The following is an 8,356-nucleotide window of genomic DNA, read 5'->3' as shown; positions in this document are numbered from 1 at the left end:
GGCTGCCTGAGCTATTGCTGCCATTGGGGAGATCACACGCCCACAAGGGGAATGCCTCAAGTGAATGAAAAAAAAAAAATTAAAGGAAGAAGAGAAAAGCTCCTTCCTTTATAGGCCAACCTCACAGTTACGCAACTCTGACTGTACATTTTCAGACTTTCCGTGCAAGTGAAGGTCACCTTAAGATAGATTGAAAAGCATGTATCATAGTCATAGGAAAGTTCAAGAGTGTGAGGGTGTCTGAGGCATTACTTGGTGGTGAATGTGTGTGTAGATTTCCTATAGTGAGACTGGCTTACATGGGCAACGGAAGGAAGTTGCTGCTGGGCCACCAGCAGGGCCAGCATGGGAACCACCAGTGCTGTCCTTAATTGATGCCAACAATTGTCCAACGTGTTAGCATTAATTCTCATACTAATACAGCAAGGAAGATATTATTAGCCCAATTTTATTGATGAGGAAATTAAAATCAGAAAGTTTAACTATAAGACCCATCAGCTAGAAAGCAGTGAGGCACATTTTTGAAAGTAGGTTTTTCTGATGTCAAAGTTCACATTCTGTCCACTGCCCAATGCACAGAGTTGCAGAATTTAGAATTCAAAGGGATTTTAGAATTCACAGCTTCTCTGTGCCCAAGATCACAAAGTTTGCGGCAACCTTGGAAATAGAATCTTCATCTCTTATTTTTTGTTTGTTTTTGGTTTTGCTTTTTAGGGTTTTTTGAGACAGTATCGTTGTGTTGCCCAGGCTGGAGTGCACTGGTGCGATCTCAGCTTATTGCAACCTCCACATTCTGGGTTCAAGTGATTCTACCTCAGTCTCCCGAGTAGCTTGGATTACAGGTGTGTGCCACCCATGCCTGGCTAAGTTTTGTATTTTTAGTAGAGACAAAGTTTCACCACATTTTCCAGGCTGGTCTGGAACTCCTGTCCTCAAGTGATCTGCCCACCTTGGCCTCCCAAAGTGCTGGGATTACAGGCGTGAGCTACTGCAACCGGCCAAGTATCTTCTATCTCTGATTCACATGCAGGCATACCCTGTTTTATTGCACTTTGCCTTACTGTGCTTTATAGATATTGTGTTTTTTAACAAATTGGAGATTTGTGGCAACCCTGCAACAAGCAAGCCTACTGGCATCATTTTTTTCCAACTACATGAGCTCACTTCATGTCTCTGTGTCACATTTTGGTAATTCTCACAACACTTCAAACTTTTCATTATTATTATTATATGTTATGGTGATCTGTGATCAGTGATCTTTTATGTCACTATGTTACTATTATAAGTGCTTTGGATCACTGCAAATCATGCCCATATAAAATGGTGAACTTAATCGATAAATATGGTGCGTGTTCTGACTGCTCCACTGACTGGCAGTTTTCCTACCTATCTTTCTCTCTTTGGGCCTCCCTATTTCCTGAAACACAAAAATATTGAAATTTGGCTAATTACTAGCCATATAATAGCCTCTGAGTGTTGAAGTGAAAGGAAATGTGTGTCTCTCACTTGAAATCAAAAGCTAGAAATGATTAAGCTTAGTGAGGAAGGCATGTTGAAAACCAAGATAAACAAAAAGCTAGGCCTCTTGTGCCAGTTAGCCAGGTCACCAATGCAAATGAAAAGTTCTTGGAGGAAATTAAAAGTTCTTCTCTAGTGAACATTCCAGTGATAAGAAAGCAAGACATCCTTATCGCTGATATGGACAAAGTTTTAATGCTCTGGATAGAAGATCAGACCAGCCCCAACATTTCCTTAAACCAAAGCCTAATCCAGAGCAATGTCCTAACTCTCTTTAATTCTGCAAAGGCTGAGAGAGGTAAGAAAGCTGCAGAAGAAGAGTTGGAAGCCAGCAGAGGTTGGTTCATGAGGTTTTAAGGAAAGAAGCCACCTCCATAACATAAATGTGCAAGGTGAAGCAACAAGTGCTGATATAGAAGCTGCAGGAAGTTATCCAGAAGAGCTAGCTGAGATCATTAATAAAAGTGGCTTCACTTACCAACATCTTTTCAATGTACACAAAATAGCCTTAGATTGGAAGAGGATGACAAGTAGGACTGTTATGGCTACAGAGGAGAAGTCAATGCCTAGCTTCAAAGCTTCAAAGGACAAGTTGACTCTCCTGTTAGGGGCTAATGTAGCTGGTGACTTTAAGTTGAAGCAAAGCTTATTTACCATTCCGAAAATTTTAGGACTGTTAAGAATTATACTAAATCTACTCTGCCTGTGCTCTATAAATGGAACAACAAAACCTGGATGACGACACATCTGTTTACAGCATGGTTTACTGACTGTTTGAAGCCCACTATTGAGTCCTACTGCTCAGAAATAAAGATTCCTTTCAAAATATTACTGCTCATTGACAATGCACCTGGTCACCCAACAGCTCTGATGGAAAAGTCCAAGGAGATGAATGTTGTTTTCATCTGTGATAATACAGCATCCATTCTGCAGCCCATGGATCAAGGAAAAATTTTGACTCTCAAGCCTTATTAGTTAAGAAATCTATTTCATAAGGCTATAGCTGCCATATATAGTGATTTCTCTGATGGATCGAGGCAAAGTAAATTGAAAACCTTATGGAAAAGATTTTAGGAACTCTTACGAAGTGCTCTGGCTAGGTTCTGGGGATAGCATAGTGAAAAATGGAGTCAAAGACACTGCCCTCATGAAGCTAATAGTCTAGTAGGGAACATCATCATTAGATAAGTAATTACATGGCCAATTAATTCATCATAATTATGTTAAATGCAATGAAGGAACAAAGTAGGGTCTAGAAGCACAAACAGTGGAAAGGCCTGGACTCCCTAGAGGAAGCTGCCTTTCATCTGAGACCTGAGAGACAGCATGAGTTAGCTGGTGACTGGAGCAAGAGGAGGGGACTCAGACAAAGGAACCCCATGTTCCAAGGCCGTGGGCCTGCCAGTTGCAGCATGGCAAAGGATTTGGAGGAGGGCCTGAGAGGGTGTGAGGAGCTTGGCTGGACAGCTTCAGCCACGTAGACATCAACCATAGAATTATTTACAAGAGTGAAAAACTGAGGGAGGAGCCAAGATGGCCGAATAGGAACAGCTCTGGTCTACAGCTCCCAGCGTGAGCGATGCAGAAGACGGGTGATTTCTGCATTTCCATCTGAGATACTTTATTTTTGCATAGCACACAACATATGGAAAGTCAAAGGAACATATAAAAATTCATACTTGGAGATTTAGCCAAGATGGCCAAATAGGAACAGCTCCGGTCTACAGCTCCCAGCATGAGCAACGCAGAAGATGGGTGATTTCTGTGTTTCCATCTGAGGTACCGGGTTCATCTCACTAGGGAGTGCCAGACAGTGGGCGCAGGACAGTGGGTGCAGCGCACCATGTGTGAGCCGAAGCAGGACAAGGCATTGCCTCACTCAGGAGGCGCAAGGGGTCAGGGAGTTCCCTTTCCTAGTCAAAGAAAGGGATGACAGACGGCACCTGGAAAATCGGGTCACTTCCACCCTAATACTGCGCTTTTCTGATGGGCTTAAAAAATGGTGCACCAGGAGATTATATCCCGCACCTGGCTCAGAGGGTCCTACGCCCATGGAGTCTCGCTGATTGCTAGCACAGCAGTCTGAGATCAAACTGCAAGGCGGCAGCGAGGCTGGGGGAGGGGCGCCCACCATTGCCCAGGCTTGCTTAGGTAAACAAAGCAGCGGGGAAGCTCGAACTGGGTGGAGCCCACCACAGCTCAAGGAGGCCTGCCTGCCTCTGTAGGCTCCACCTCTTGGGGCAGGGCACAGACAAACAAAAAGACAGCAGTAACCTCTGCAGACTTAAATGTCCCTGTCTGACAGCTTTGAAGAGAGCATTGGTTCTCCCAGCATGCAGCTGGAGATCTGAGAACGGGCAGACTGCCTCCTCAAGTGGGTCCCTGACCCCTGACCCCTGAGCAGCCTAACTGGGAGGCACCCCCCAGTAGGGGCAGATTGACACCTCACACAACCGGGTACTCCTCTGAGACAAAACTTCCAGAGGAACGATCAGACAGCAGCATTCATGGTTCATGAAAATCCGCTGTTCTGCAGCCACCGCTGCTGTTACCCAGGCAAACAGGGTCTGGAGTGGACCTCTAGCAAACTCCAACAGACCTGCAGCTGAGGGTCCTGTCTGTTAGAAGGAAAACTAACAAACAGAAAGGACATCCACACCAAAAACCAATCTGTATGTCACCAACATCAAAGACCAAAAGTAGATAAAACCACAAAGATGGGGAAAAAACAGAGCAGAAAAACTGGAAACTCTAAAAAGCCGAACGCCTCTCCTCCTCCAAAGGAATGCAGTTCCTCACCAGCAACGGAACAAAGCTGGACGGAGAATGACTTTGACGAGTTGAGAGAAGAAGGCTTCAGATGATCAAACTACTCCGAGCTACAGGAGGAAATTCAAACCAAAGTCAAAGAAGTTGAAAACTTTGAAAAAAATGTAGACGAATGTATAACTAGAATAACCAATACAGAGAAGTGCTTAAAGGAGCTGATGGAGCTGAAAGCCAAGGTTCGAGAACTACATGAAGAATGCAGAAGCCTCAGGAGCTGATGCGATCAACTGGAAGAAAGGGTATCAGTGATGGAAGATGAAATGATTGAAATGAAGCGAGAAGGGAAGTTTAGAGAAAAAAGAATAAAAAGAAATGAGCAAAGCCTCCAAGAAATATGGGACTATGTGAAAAGACCAAATCTATGTCTGATTGGTGTACCTGAAAGTGATGGGGAGAATGGAACCAAGTTGGAAAACACTCTGCAGGATATTATCCAAGAGAACTTCCCCAATCTAGCAAGGCAGGCCAACATTCAGATTCAGGAAATACAGAGAATGCCACAGAGATACTCCTCGAGAAGAGCAACTCCAAGACACATAATTGTCAGATTCACCAAAGTTGAAATGAAGGAAAAAATGTTAAGGGCAGCCAGAGAGAAAGGTCGGGTTACCCACAAAGGGAAGCCCATCAGACTAACAGCGGATCTCTCGGCAGAAACTCTACAAGCCAGAAGAGAGTGAGGGCCAATATTCAACACTCTTAAAGAAAAGAATTTTCAACCCAGAATTTCATGTCCAGCCAAACTAAGCTTCATAAGTGAAGGAGAAATAAAATCCTTTATAGACAAGCAAATGCTGAGAGATTTTGTCACCACCAGGCCTGCCTTAAAAGAGCTCCTGAAGGAAGCACTAAACATGGAAAGGAACAACCCATACCAGCCACTGCAAAATCATGCCAAATTGTAAAGACCATCAAGGCTAGGAAGAAACTGCATCAACTAACGAGCAAAATAACCAGCTAACATCAAAATGACAGGATCAAATTCACACATAACAATATTAACTTTAAATGTAAATGGACTAAATGCTCTAATTAAAAGACACAGACTGGCAAATTGGATAAAGAGTCAAGACCCATCAGTGTGCTGTATTCAGGAAACCCATCTCATGTGCAGAGACACACATAGGCTCAAAATAAAAGGATGGAGGAAGATCTACCAAGCAAATGGAAAACAAAAAAGGCAGGGGTTGCAATCCTAGTCTCGATAAAACAGACTTTAAACCAACAAAGATCAAAAGAGACAAAGAAGGCCATTACATAATGGTAAAGGGATCAATTCAACAAGAAGAGCTAACTATCCTAAATATATATGCACCCAATACAGGAGCACCCAGTTTCATAAAGCAAGTCCTGAGTGACCTACAAAGAGACTTAGACTCCCACACAATAATAATGGGAGACTTTAACACCCCACTGTCAACATTAGACAGATCAACGAGACAGAAAGTTAAAAAGGATACCCAGGAATTGAACTCAGCTCTGCACCAAGCAGACCTAATAGACATCTACAGAACTCTCCACCCCAAATCAACAGAATATACATTTTTTTCAGCACTGCACCACACCTATTCCAAAATTGACCACATAGTTGGAAGTAAAGCTCTCCTCAGCAAATGTAAAAGAACAGAAATTATAACAAACTGTCTCTCAGACCACAGTGCCATCAAACTAGAACTCAGGATTAAGAAACTTACTCAAAACCACTCAACTACATGGAAACTGAACAACTTGCTCCTGAATGACTACTGGGTACATAACAAAATGAAGGCAGAAATAAAGATGTTCTTTGAAACCAACGAGAACAAAGACACAACATACCAGAATCTCTGGGACACATTCAAAGCAGTGTGTAGATGGAAATTTATAGCACTAAATGCCCACAAGAGAAAGCAGGAAAGATCCAAAACTGACACCCTAACATCACAATTAAAAGAACTAGAAAAGCAAGAGCAAACACATTCAAAAGCTAGCAGAAGGCAAGAAATAACTAGAATCAGAGCAGAATTGAAGGAAATAGAGACACAAAAAAACCTTCAAAAATTAATGAATCCAGGAGCTGGTTTTTTGAAAGGATCAACAAAATTGATAGACCACTAGCAAGACTAATAAAGAAGAAATGAGAGAAGAATCAAATAGACGCAATAAAAAATGATCAAGGGGATATCACCACCGATCCCACAGAAATACAAACTACCATCAGAGAATACTACAAACACCTGTACGCAAATAAACTAGAAAATCTAGAAGAAATGGATAAATTCCTCGACACATACACCCTCCCAAGACTAAACCAGGAAGAAGTTGAATCTCTGAATAGACCAATAACAGGCTCTGAAATTGTGTCAATAATCAATAGCTTACCAACCAAAAAGAGTCCAGGACCAGATGGATTCACAGCCGAATTCTACCAGAGGTACAAGGAGGAACTGGTACCATTCCTTCTGAAACTATTCCAATCAATAGAAAAAGAGGGAATCCTCCCTAACTCATTTTATGAGGCCAGCATCATCCTGATACCAAAGCCCGGCAGAGACACAGCCAAAAAAGAGAATTTTCGACCAATATCCTTGATGAATATTGATGCAAAAATCCTCAATAAAATACTGGCAAACCGAATCCAGCAGCACATCAAAAAGCTTATCCACCATGATCAAGTGGGCTTCGTCCCTGGGATGCAAGACTGGTTCAATATACGTAAATCAATAAATGTAATCCAGCATATAAACAGAACCAAAGACAAAAACCACATGATTATCTCAATAGATGCAGAAAAGGCCTTTGACAGAATTCAACAACCCTTCATGCTAAAAACGCTCAAGAAATTAGGTATTGATGGGACGTATCTCAAAATAATAAGAGCTATCTATGACAAACCCACAGCCAATATCATACTGAATGGGCAACAACTGGAAGCATTCCCTTTGAAAACTGGCACAAGACAGGGATGCCCTCTCTCACCACTCCTATTCAACATAGTGTTGGAATTTCTGGCCAGGGCAATTAGGCAGGAGAAGGAAATAAAGGGTATTCAATTAGGAAAAGAGGAAGTCAAATTGTCCTTGTTTGCAGATGACATGATTGTATATCTAGAAAACCCCATTGTCTCAGCCCAAAATCTCCTTAAGCTGATAAGCAACTTCAGCAAACTCTCAGGATACAAAATCAATGTACAAAAATCACAAGCATTCTTATACACCAATAACAGACAAACAGAGAGCCAAATCATGAGTGAACTCCCATTCACAATTGCTTCAAAGAGAATAAAATACCTAGGAATCCAACTTACAAGGGACGTGAAGGACCTCCTCAAGGAGAACTACACACCACTGCTCAATGAAATAAAAGAGGATACAAACAAATGGAAGAACATTCCATGCTCATGGGTAGGAAGAATCAATATCGTGAAAATGGCCATACTGCCCAAGGTAATTTATAGATTCAATGCCATCCCCATCAAGCTACCAATGACTTTCTTCACAGAATTGGAAAAAACTACTTTAAAGTTCATACGGAACCAGAAAAGAGCCCACATCGCCAATTCAATCCTAAGCCAAAAGAACAAAGCTGGAGGCATCACGCTACCTGACTTCAAACTATACTACAAGGCTACAGTAACCAAAACAGCATGGTACTGGTACCAAAACAGAGATATAGATCAATGGAACAAAACAGAACCCTCAGAAATAACGCCACATATCTACAACTATCTGATCTTTGACAAACCTGAGAAAAACAAGCAATGGGGAAAAGATACCCTATTTAATAAATGATGCTGGGAAAACTGGCTAGCCATATGTAGAAAGCTGAAACTGGATCCCTTCCTTACACCTTATACAAAAATTAATTCAAGATGGATTAAAGACTTAAACGTTAGACCTAAAACCATAAAAACCCTAGAAGAAAACCTAGGCATTACCATTCAGGACATAGGCATGGGCAAGGACTTCATGTCTAAAACACCAAAAGCAATGGCAACAAAAGCCAAAATTGACAAATGGGATCTAATTAA

Source organism: Pan paniscus, chromosome 8 (genome assembly GCF_029289425.2).
Source record: "Pan paniscus chromosome 8, NHGRI_mPanPan1-v2.0_pri, whole genome shotgun sequence".
NCBI lineage: Eukaryota > Metazoa > Chordata > Mammalia > Primates > Hominidae > Pan > Pan paniscus.
This window is presented reverse-complemented; position numbering follows the sequence as displayed.